The sequence below is a fragment of the Sinocyclocheilus grahami genome, unplaced genomic scaffold (assembly GCF_001515645.1).
Source record: "Sinocyclocheilus grahami isolate Dianchi unplaced genomic scaffold, SAMN03320097.WGS_v1.1 scaffold209.1, whole genome shotgun sequence".
NCBI lineage: Eukaryota > Metazoa > Chordata > Actinopteri > Cypriniformes > Cyprinidae > Sinocyclocheilus > Sinocyclocheilus grahami.
Genome location: NW_015505388.1, coordinates 1,102,607 through 1,114,788, shown reverse-complemented (window position 1 = coordinate 1,114,788; position 12,182 = coordinate 1,102,607). Strand labels below are relative to the sequence as shown.

Genomic DNA, 12,182 nt, shown 5'->3' with positions numbered 1-12,182 from the left:
TATGAGCGGCGGCGGGCGGCCTAGAGTGAGCGGAGGCGGGCGGCCTAGAGTGAGCGGAGGCGGGCGGCCTAGAGTGAGCGGAGGCGGGCTTGAGTGAGCGGCGGCGGGCGGGCGGGCTTGAGTGAGCGGAGGCGGGCGGGCTTGAGAACAGCGGCGGATTCGACGAAGGAGCGTCCGGCCCATAGATATCGTCCTCTTTTGGAAGGCCAAACAAAGTAGTTTCGCTTTCACAATGAAACATACAGCGCCTTCACGACATGGCGGCGGTGGCAACAACAATACTACAGCGAGAATAAAAGTTACGCCTTCTTTCTTTGCGTGAACATTTGGGCGGCGTTATGCAATTCTTCCCACATCGTGACTTAGACATGTTGGGGGCTTGTTAGAACGAGCCGTATTAGGTAGGCGTGGTTGACTCTTAACTTTTATAAAGAATATCTCTTTGGATTTGAGACTTTAGTCTTTGCAACTTTACAGATCTTCTTTATGCACCAAGAGCTTGTAACACTCCAAAGAGAAAGGAAAAATTGAAATCGCATCATATAACCCAACATTTGGGTTAGTTTATATTTGACCCAAAGTTCGGTTGAAACAACACAGCATTTTTTTTTAGAGTGTAGGCTACTACTTGTTGCACAGTTTTTTCTTTCATTTTAATTTATTAATTAAGTAAAAATATATTTATAGGCCTATTTATTCCTTTTATTTATAGCTTTATTATGATTTTCTCTGTTCACAGAAGCGCTGCAGGTGCGTGATGTGACAAAATCCTCATGTTCTGTTGTTTATACTGCTTTTTGTACATGCAAAATTAATCCCTGGAAAACAAATGTTGGTATTTTGAATGGGTCACAGGCTCAGCCACGTATCAATTCTAATTTAATTTAATTCTAATTTAACAATCTTGGCAGTATACGGTTAGGCCTAATAATCACACAAGCACTAGTTAGGAGAAATAACGAAATGAACATCCCTATTTTCAATACAGTCTAATAAAAGTTAATCAGAAAAATAATAATAATATAGCTGCACCTGCTTATGAATAGCCTATTGCTTGACGATCAAATAGGCCAAGTACAAAAACAATTTTTATGCATATTCTCTTTGTCGATAACAAAACAGTGCAAAAACTGGATGGAAACTGTCAGTATGCATGCCCCGTAAGGAATTATATTGGTCATCAGGTCACACTGCTCTCTGGATATAAGTATCGGATTAGACTTATAATAGAGAAGCTCATCTCCAGATTTATAAAGAATTAAATATAAGGGGAGGGTAAATAGCCCAGCTCTCAGGGAATGAATCCAGATGGCAACTAGAGTTGGGCGTTATGCTCCATAGTCATATCATCAGCCTATGAGATTGCAGATACATTATATTATTATGCTAATTTATTTCATTATTTACTTAGTTTCACAGCCAACTCCATGGTAAGGCTAAAAGCATCCTAATGTTACTGCAATATATTAACTACACATTATATCTTTCCAGTCAAGTAGCATTTGGATGTCATGTCATAAAATATTTTTAATATGACTGAATTTGTATTTAACATGATAATTTAATAAAAACATTGTAAGCTACTCATTATAATGCTTACATTTCCTCAGTTATTCAAACAGCAGCTACTGAAAATGAGCAAAGAACATTTACATTATCAAAGCATCACTGACTTCAGTCTAGTGCGAGTTTATGCATTTTAAAACACTCCCGTTATAATCAGTGAAGCCATCTACACTGTACACAAACTTATGAGTTCAGCTATGCACTGGTTACCAAACTCATGCAGACTGATAACCACAGCAAGCCCGTCAAACACCTTGTGCCCTCCGAAATGAATGAATGTCAGTGTTTCTCCTAGGTTTACGGCTTTTTGGGGGGGGTCACTTGTGACACTTTTTTTTATGGATGGGCGCATTTTAATTAAGTGCTTTTGGACTGATGCATGCAACACCCGCTGAGTGCCATTAAACAGCTTGAAAGATCAAAGACAATTTTTAATATAACTCTGACTGGATTCGAAAAGAAAGAAGAAAGTCATATACACCTAGGATGACTTGAGGGCGAGTAATTTATGGGCTAATTTTCATTTTTGGGTGAACTAACCCTTTAATGTTTTTGTCTCGTCGCTCCGGCCGGGACACGGCATCACAGTATGGTGAGGGGCGTAACATTTCCGTCACACGCTTGAGGTATTCGGCCAATCACAACGCACTGGATAGCTGGCCAATCACAGCACACCTCGCTTTTCAGACCGATGAGCTTAGTAAAAATCAACGCGTTTCAGAAAGGCGGGGCATAGAGGAGAAACAATAATGTACCGTATGTGGAAAATAATGTGTTTTTTGAACCTGAAACAACAAAAACACATTTCATTACACCAAATACACAAAATAATGTTCTTTTTAGCAACATCATATGACCCCTTTAAGGCATAAAACATTCATTTAATTTATCTTTTAAATAATGAAAATTAAACATTTAATGTTTTGGGAAAATAAAGGGGATTTAATATTACAAATTAAAATATTGAAGAAATATTGTATGATTATTCCTTAAAAAAAAGGTTTTAATCATTTTAGTAGTAGAAGTAGTATTACGTACATTCTACTGAACAACAGTAATATATTTCTGCCACAATGTCTTCAAGTAAAACCGAACTTTTATTTGCCGTGAATACCTTTACATTTCTGTGTGTATGTGATATGAGGATAGTTTTACTCCAATGAAACAGTAAAATGCTCATTAAGTGACTCTCAGAGCAGTTCTGGAGATGTTGTTCATGTATGCATGTCCTCATTAGTGAGAAGGCAACCGTTAATATCACCGGAAGCGTCACGCGCCATTCATTAACACACAGAATTCATATTTAAATAGTTGTTTTGCTGCTTAATATTTACAAATACTAGTGGGAGTGGGAGTGTGCTCACTTGTGTGTGCGCGCGCATCGGGGCGGAACTCCGCTGTGCACGATACAGAGTAGGGATGGGGAGTCGACTCCAAAAATCGCTGATGTCTTCACTGATTCTTAAATCCCTATAGTGCATGCATGGCAGTTGAGTGCTTTATCAGCAAAGAGTAGGGCTGGGTATCGGTCAAAAATTTTCGATATCGATACCGACACCTTGACTTTGATACCGGTTTCCATTTTGGTCGCATATGCTCCCGAAATTTAATCTGTGCGACCTCAAAATATATTTAGGAGCATTTGTGCGAGTGCATATAATTGTTGTCGTGCGACCTGTTTTCATTTTTCTAAAAACGTTCAGAGTATGTGCCTTCTGAGGCACCTGTCTGCCGTTCTATGAAACGTTAGGCTACATAACCAATTAAACTTAATCTTTACATTCTTAACTTTAATGAAGATTTTAGATTGGTTAATATTAGCTGTCAATCACCCAGTCACTGCTTTCCGCTGTCAGGTGACAGGGAGCTAACTACCGCGGGGAATGTAAAGGGCTGAAGAAGAGAGAAAATTTTTAAAAAAAGAAACGCTGACATTTTTTGTGAACCCCCTAAAGTTACAAATAATGGTGCTGGTGATAGCGATCGTGTGGTGAATGTTGATCCACCAGCCGAATAGAAGGCGTACAGTTTTCGGAGAGAGTGGTTGAAAGCCTTCTAGTGGTTCTGCTATGAAAATGGTTCTATGCACTGCGTTCACTGTAAAGCCTGTGGGACGGAGTTTGCAGGTTACAGCGTTCGCCACCGAATCTACACATTTTGTAATTGTTGTTTTACGATGTGCGATTTGACATTATCGAGTATATTGCAAAGTCAAATCCAAACAAAACGCACCTAACAGAGAGTGCACGCACACATGACGTGAAGTCTATTAGGTTAGATTAGTGTGCGTGCGCATTTAGAGTGCGTTCTTTAATGGCATGATTCAGTCTATTCAAATGCATCACAAAATTCAAGATATGGGGCCTTTACATCATTTCATATCGTTCAGGGGTAGGCAAAATGTCCTGCAGAGTTTAGCTCCAACTCTGAAAAAAAACCTCACTTGTCTGTAGCCTTAGTAATCCGGAAGACCTTGATTAGCTTGTTCAGGTGTGTTTGATTAGGGTTAGAGCTAAACTCTGCAGTACAGCGGCACTCCGACGTTGCCTATCCCTGATACAGTTCATCAATATCACAAGAAGAGTTATGTTTCCTCCAAAAATCAGCCCGATTACAAATGTGATATTGATTTTATACAACTGTTCAATAAAAAAAAGTTAATATTAAGAAACTTACGGTTTAGATGTTTCCTCTGCATTGCAAAGATGAATTTTGTTGATTGATACTTTCATTTGCTTGATAACAGCCCAAATGTCTTATTATAATTGACTGATTAAATATAAGAATTTGACTCAAATGATAATGCACACTTTTAGATTTTTAGTAAAAATGACCATACAAGGTAAAAATCTATTTAAACTTATTGGAAAAGATTCATTTCTGTCACTGCTGTGAACTGACCACCACAGAATATGAAAAATTTTAGGAGTCAGCAGTCCACTGTAGTCCTTAAGATATCAGCACAGTAACACTCAGTCAAATTATTGTTATCGATAAAAAGATTCCCAGAAAATATCGAGATATAATTTTTTGTCAATATCGCACAACCCTAGCTGCCAGTTGTTCGGTGCAACTCGCAGAGCTGAATGTAAACTTTAACACTGCATACACCATCCTAACCCTCAGCAAAGAAGAGCTTAACTTTAGGTTATTCACAAAAGAAATCTGTCAGTGTTCTTTTCATGTTCTTTTTCTCGCGGTAGTTAGCGGAAAGCAGTGACTGAGGAGAGATTGACAGCTAATATCAACCAATACAAAATCTGCATTAAAGTTAAGAATGTAAGGATAAAATCTGTTAATATATAATTTGTAGTTGTGGTGCTCCTAAATTTTTGGTGAGTGCTCCTAAATTTTTGCTGGTGCTCCTAACTTTTTGAAGTTGGGAGCACCAGTGCTACCAAGTAAAAAAGTTAATTTCAAGCCCTGTGAACGATACTTTTTTCGATACCAATTTTATGAAATCAATTTTAACAAGATTACATTATCTAAAAAAAAAAACTTTGGCTTTATTTTTCAGCTTGTTGATGTTTATGCAATCTCAAAGACTCAAAAACTCCTGAGCCACTGCACAAAGGAACAAAATGTAACCAACACAATAAATCAGTGCAAATATTTTTAATAAAGTTCAAATAGTCTTTATAATAAAAAAACTTTTTAATAATTTACACATCTGTTAGGCTACATTTACTCTAGTGCGTGTTCGTTTTAAAATGCATAGCTCAGACAGAATCATGATTTCTATTTATTTTCCACTGATTTACTGATGAGTATTAGCAGCTTCCAGCGCTGTCTGCTTGTGCTCTCTCTTTCATGATCGCTGCTCTAACTCAGAGTCAGAGGTAATAATATATTTAATTTCAGCAACGTTACATGGCCAAAACAGACATTAGACGGCAATCGGAAGCTATTACAAACACTCGATGGTGGTTTAAAGTGAGTTTTGAGTAAAAGCGGAATATAAATCATATTTATTGTCTTATGTAGCATGATGCTACAGTTTGCATGAATGGTCACATAACACGCGCTTTCGGTCGTGTAGTATGAACGGACATCTGCATATGATTGGAACTCCACGCAGCTCCCGATCTACTCTCCATTGGAAATGAACGACTGAATGACCGGTCTGTCGCTTGTCAGAGATAGTGCAAAGCCGGCTTGAAAACGCAGTGGAAACGCCAGTATGATGAGGATCGTTTTCATTTTAAAACAAACGCACCAGTGTAAATGTAGCCTTACATCTAAGAGGGCTGGGACGCATTCGTACTTCAGCCTCACGTGTGCGCCACATCTCTGAGTGTAACCGTTGTAAACTAGTAGATGTGTTTGACTTGACGCGGACCGACTGTGCAGTGCAGACCGATCGGTGCATTACAGTACCACGAGAGCTAAAGAGAGCAGACTGCTCTGTGCACTTTTGAATCGCTCTCGCGGATGTCAAACACTGATCGATCTGCGCCGCACATCTTCTAGTCGACCACACCGGCTCGTGCTGCAGGCCTAAGGCCAAAGTATACTTCGGCCGTCCGCGTCCACATTACGTCATTTTTATCATCAGGAGGGCTTGCGGACAGCCACGCCCCCCGTCCGAGTGCAGGCAATTTTTTGAGACCGCGCAGACGTTCCGCGTACAACAGCGCATGCGTGAGGTGAAAGTTGAGACAGAGCACAAGTCAAACTGCACCTGTGTCGAGCTCGTCCATCCGCACTCATCCGCGGTTGAGTATACTTTGAAAGCTGAAAGCGGAACGGAACACGGAAAGTGAAGTATACCCGGGCCTTTATTGGCTCACTGACGCTGATGAGATTAACCCCTTAGGTATTGAAATTTGGTACCGAACGACGAGACGTTTTTCGATACTTGTCCCAGAAAATATCGAGATATAATTTTTTGTCAATATCGCACAACCCTAGCTGCCAGTTGTTCGGTGCAACTCGCAGAGCTGAATGTAAACTTTAACACTGCATACACCATCCTAACCCTCAGCAAAGAAGAGCTTAACTTTAGGTTATTTACAAAAGAAATCTGTCAGTGTTCTTTTCATGTTCTTTTTCTCGCGGTAGTTAGCGGAAAGCAGTGACTGAGGAGAGATTGACAGCTAATATCAACCAATACAAAATCTGCATTAAAGTTAAGAATGTAAGGATAAAATCTGTTAATATATAATTTGTAGTTGTGGTGCTCCTAAATTTTTGGTGAGTGCTCCTAAATTTTTGCTGGTGCTCCTAACTTTTTGAAGTTGGGAGCACCAGTGCTACCAAGTAAAAAAGTTAATTTCAAGCCCTGTGAACGATACTTTTTTCGATACCAATTTTATGAAATCAATTTTAACAAGATTACATTATCTAAAAAAAAAAACTTTGGCTTTATTTTTCAGCTTGTTGATGTTTATGCAATCTCAAAGACTCAAAAACTCCTGAGCCACTGCACAAAGGAACAAAATGTAACCAACACAATAAATCAGTGCAAATATTTTTAATAAAGTTCAAATAGTCTTTATAATAAAAAAACTTTTTAATAATTTACACATCTGTTAGGCTACATTTACTCTAGTGCGTGTTCGTTTTAAAATGCATAGCTCAGACAGAATCATGATTTCTATTTATTTTCCACTGATTTACTGATGAGTATTAGCAGCTTCCAGCGCTGTCTGCTTGTGCTCTCTCTTTCATGATCGCTGCTCTAACTCAGAGTCAGAGGTAATAATATATTTAATTTCAGCAACGTTACATGGCCAAAACAGACATTAGACGGCAATCGGAAGCTATTACAAACACTCGATGGTGGTTTAAAGTGAGTTTTGAGTAAAAGCGGAATATAAATCATATTTATTGTCTTATGTAGCATGATGCTACAGTTTGCATGAATGGTCACATAACACGCGCTTTCGGTCGTGTAGTATGAACGGACATCTGCATATGATTGGAACTCCACGCAGCTCCCGATCTACTCTCCATTGGAAATGAACGACTGAATGACCGGTCTGTCGCTTGTCAGAGATAGTGCAAAGCCGGCTTGAAAACGCAGTGGAAACGCCAGTATGATGAGGATCGTTTTCATTTTAAAACAAACGCACCAGTGTAAATGTAGCCTTACATCTAAGAGGGCTGGGACGCATTCGTACTTCAGCCTCACGTGTGCGCCACATCTCTGAGTGTAACCGTTGTAAACTAGTAGATGTGTTTGACTTGACGCGGACCGACTGTGCAGTGCAGACCGATCGGTGCATTACAGTACCACGAGAGCTAAAGAGAGCAGACTGCTCTGTGCACTTTTGAATCGCTCTCGCGGATGTCAAACACTGATCGATCTGCGCCGCACATCTTCTAGTCGAACACACCGGCTAGTGCTGCAGGCCTAAGGCCAAAGTATACTTCGGCCGTCCGCGTCCACATTACGTCATTTTTATCATCAGGAGGGCTTGCGGACAGCCACGCACCCCGTCCGAGTGCAGGCAATTTTTTGAGACCGCGCAGACGGTCCGCGTACAACAGCGCATGCGTGAGGTGAAAGTTGAGACAGAGCACAAGTCAAACTGCACCTGTGTCGAGCTCGTCCATCCGCACTCATCCGCGGTTGAGTATACTTTGAAAGCTGAAAGCGGAACGGAACACGGAAAGTGAAGTATACCCGGGCCTTTATTGGCTCACTGACGCTGATGAGATTAACCCCTTAGGTATTGAAATTTGGTACCGAACGACGAGACGTTTTTCGATACTTGATGGTATCGAGGCAATTCGGTCAGTGCCTAAAAAGTATCGAACTCGATACCCAGCCCTAGCAAAGAGTGAACGAAATTAAGGGAGAATCCGTTTGCAGTGCAGTCCATGTGCGGTTCTTAGCCTATGCTGTGCAGAAGCAGCACGGGCTCAGTGTGCTTTATTAAGCCTGTGTTATACTTTCCGCATGAGCAATCCGGACGTGTACACAGACAGTGCGCACGCGGAAAAAAGTATAACTCAGGCTTTAGTGTGTTCAGTGCGCTATGATTCGCGGCTAATACCACCATTAGCCTATTTTGATTTCAAATTTGAACGTTGTTACTATTTTTTTCTCTCTCTGCATAGTGATTATCTTTTCACACTGTAATACTATCTTTCATAGACATTCATGTTTAAGCACAATATTATTAAATGCATTTTACTTCGATACTTATATATATATATATATATATATATATAGTGTTTATATATCGAGATGCTCAAGCAAGTGGCAAAACATGTAAACAGCCTACAGTAAACTTTTCTTACGTTAAAAGTTTGTAGGCTACCACAATTTTAAATTAAAACTAGAAACAGCCGTCTCATGCATTTACATTACAAGTAACCCTGCTGGTCATAAAAATAACTTTTTCTAACTCCACGAGTGCTTTCGGTTACAATGTTTATCTAAAAGTGTAGGGTACTTTTCCTTGCTTTACCCCTATAGCTAAGTAGCCTACTTTAATTAGCCTATATGCATTTATGGTGTAATTAATACATTTCGTATCAATCCATGTACATTTTTAACGTGAGCAATGGCCTGTAACTTTAATTCAGCGTGTGCAGCACAGCAAAATAGACTCAGTGCAGAAACAATCGCTGCAATGCTGCAGACGCACCGCTCGGAACGCATCGAGTGAACGCTTAACATGGGACAGGAAAAAAAACACGCACTGCAAACGGAGTGTGTGTGAAACAGGTGTGGAATAGTAAATGTAGTTTGTAATTATACATGCTTCTGTGACAGCTTTGTATGATTGATGTTTTGTTATGCAATGTTAGCCTATGTTTAATGCACTCAGTAGCTTATAGGCTACATTTGGTTTTCAATATAGGCTATTCAATCATTAAACTAAGCTTAAATCAGGCCTACATTCATCTGTATTTGTGTATTTAGGCCTATTGTATTTATTTTTTTAATAATGCTGTTTAAGACAATATAGGCCTACATTTAGCGCCATCCCCTGACCATTATAATGTGACGAATTCCTTAAAGAATATATTATTTTTTATTTAATTCTGAGAGAACATTCCACCACGGCTGTTTTTCATGACTTTTCCCTCAGCGAAATTAAGTGTTGGCAACAGCAAGCAACGGTGATAGCTCATTTAAAGGTAATGTAACCGCTAGATTGGACTAATTTGGACAGTCACGGTAAATGGAGTAGAGGAGTCGATTCTATCGACTCCAATGGTGGGAGTTGGGAGTCGGAGTCGACTCCAAAAAAGCTGGAACCGAACACCCCTAATACAGAGCGCGCGACCATGTAACAGAGACAGAAATTACTTGTCGTCGTGTAAATAAGATAAATAACATAAGGCCATTTAGTTTGTTTAATAAAAGAACAAGGTATAGACCATAGACTGTATAAAGACATAGTGTCCGTGACGTAACCCGTAGACTTCCGACGAGCGTTTTGAAGCCTAAAGTAGGCTGAGCCAGCCGTCGCCATCTTGGCAGCACGTCACCGCACGTCACTCCCAGATAATCGAAAATGGGCAAAGAGGCGGGAGCTGGGTGCTGAAACCACGCCCACCTAGCGTGACGGTGGTGACAGCAGCGGCAATCCACCTGTCACTCAAGTGGCCACGCCTTTAATCATGCAGAATTTTAAGGCTTAATATAATTTAAACGGATGAGTTATAAAAAAATTCACCCCCCTCACAGTTGTCATGAAGGGCAAAATTATCTATATAGACCAAAATCATTTTTTTAACCAGGCTGTAAAAAAATTTTTCTGCTGTAAAGTTGGGCATTTTAACATGGGGAGTCTATGGGACTGACTCCCTTTTGCAGCCAGCCTCTAGCGGCCAGTCGATGAATTACAGTTTAAGTCACTTCCTTGTTGGCTTCACGAGAGAGAGCGGGAGGTTGCCGCTCGGTATAGACCTGTTCTATAGAAAAGGTAACTTTAAATGACTTCTGTTGTGATCTGGCGCTATAGAGAAAATACATTTTACTTGACCTTCAAGGGGGGCGGGGGATGCCGTTGGGAGGGCGGGCCGCCCCCCTAATATAATGGCAGGGGAAACACTGAATGTGCCTGTGCACACGTTCACAAACACGTACAAATTATACTGATCTACATGACTATTTCAGAAGGAAGATTAAAAGAATAATGGTGTTTTTTCTAGTGACTTCTAGTTTGCCTGAACTACTTCCCAACAATTTGCCACATGTAAAGTAATATTTAAACATTTAGGACATCAATATTTACAGCTTGTAATTTCTCAAGTCTTGAGAAAATAATAGTTAGTACATCACAAAAACACATTTATATTTTTAAATGCTTTTCTTGATCTGAAAAGATGCAGTTCAACCGTGCTTGTAGTGTGGTAACGTTACAAATGTTTAACTTAAGACTGCTACATTAGATTTTGATTCACTCAGATTTTTACAGTTACAGTTTATTATTCAATAATGACAAACTAGTAGACAGTCAGACATCTGGGCCCTGTGAAGCGAACTGTGAAAAGCCATCACATTCACTTCACAATGAAAAGGAACACCTCAACGAAGGCCCAATTATCACTCTGACAAGATTCATAAAATATTTACAACCAAAATTTAAATATTCAACACACATTATACATACTGTACCAACCTGAGTGCTATAAAGGGAAGCCCAGTGAGGTATAGTTAGCTAAACTAATTATGGCTGCTCCAGCTCATCAGTAATTGACAGGAAGGTGCCGGTTCCTTTGCGTTTAGCTGTGTTCTCACACTGCTCTGATATGCTCTGACATGCTCTGACAGGTGTCTGACAGCCAATCAGACTGTGCGAAGGCACCATGACAACATCTGCTTGCAGGCTTGAGGAGAGGTCTCCACGGCTCTGGACCTGCAGATCATGCACAAACGACCAAATACCTCATGCACATCCTCACCTCTTATTTACATTCATAACAGACACAAATCAGTACTAGCTTCTGTGAATATCCAAGAAAATACCTGAACAAATTGCGTATGTGAAATATTTGCATGCATATTTTATTACCCCAATTATTGAAAAGAATAGGACACCCCAAAAATCCTGTCTGCTGTTATATTTTATGTAATTTTTCAATACAATTAAATTTGTTGGCCATCAAGCTTCTAAAAAGGAAAAAATAAAGTATTTTGAAATTTTCAGCTTTTCAAAAAAATATATAAAACAAGTCATATGGACTTTTTATGGTGTTTAAAGGGGTAGTTCACCCAAAAATTAAAATTTGATATTTATCTGCTTACCCCCAGGGCATCCAAGACGTAGGTGACTTTGTTTCTTCAGTAGAACACATTTGATGATTTTTAAGTCCAACCGTTGCAGTCTATCAGTCTTATAATGGATGGCAATGGTAACAAAATCTATGAGTGTAAAAAAAACATGCACAGACAAATCCAAATTAAACCCTGCGGCTCGTGACGACACATTGATGTCCTAAGACACGAAACGATCTGTTTGTGCCAGAAACCGAACAGTATTTATATCATTTTTTACCTCTAATACAGCACTATGTCCAACTGTCTTTGTGCCCGCACACGGCTTCCGTTAACGCAAGCGCCAGAAGTGATCTCTCGCACGTATACGTCACTCATTGTTTACACAGTGCACAGTCATTGTAGGTACGACGGCTAATCAAAATGGTACTTACTT

General features: G+C 39.8%; 1 protein-coding gene across 1 annotated transcript in view; it reads right to left on the bottom strand.

Moving 5' to 3' along the window:
- Positions 1-12,182, bottom strand: part of LOC107595872 (peripheral plasma membrane protein CASK-like) — a 245,711-nt gene that overhangs the window by 188,478 nt on the left and 45,051 nt on the right. The gene's annotated exons all lie outside the window — the stretch shown is intronic.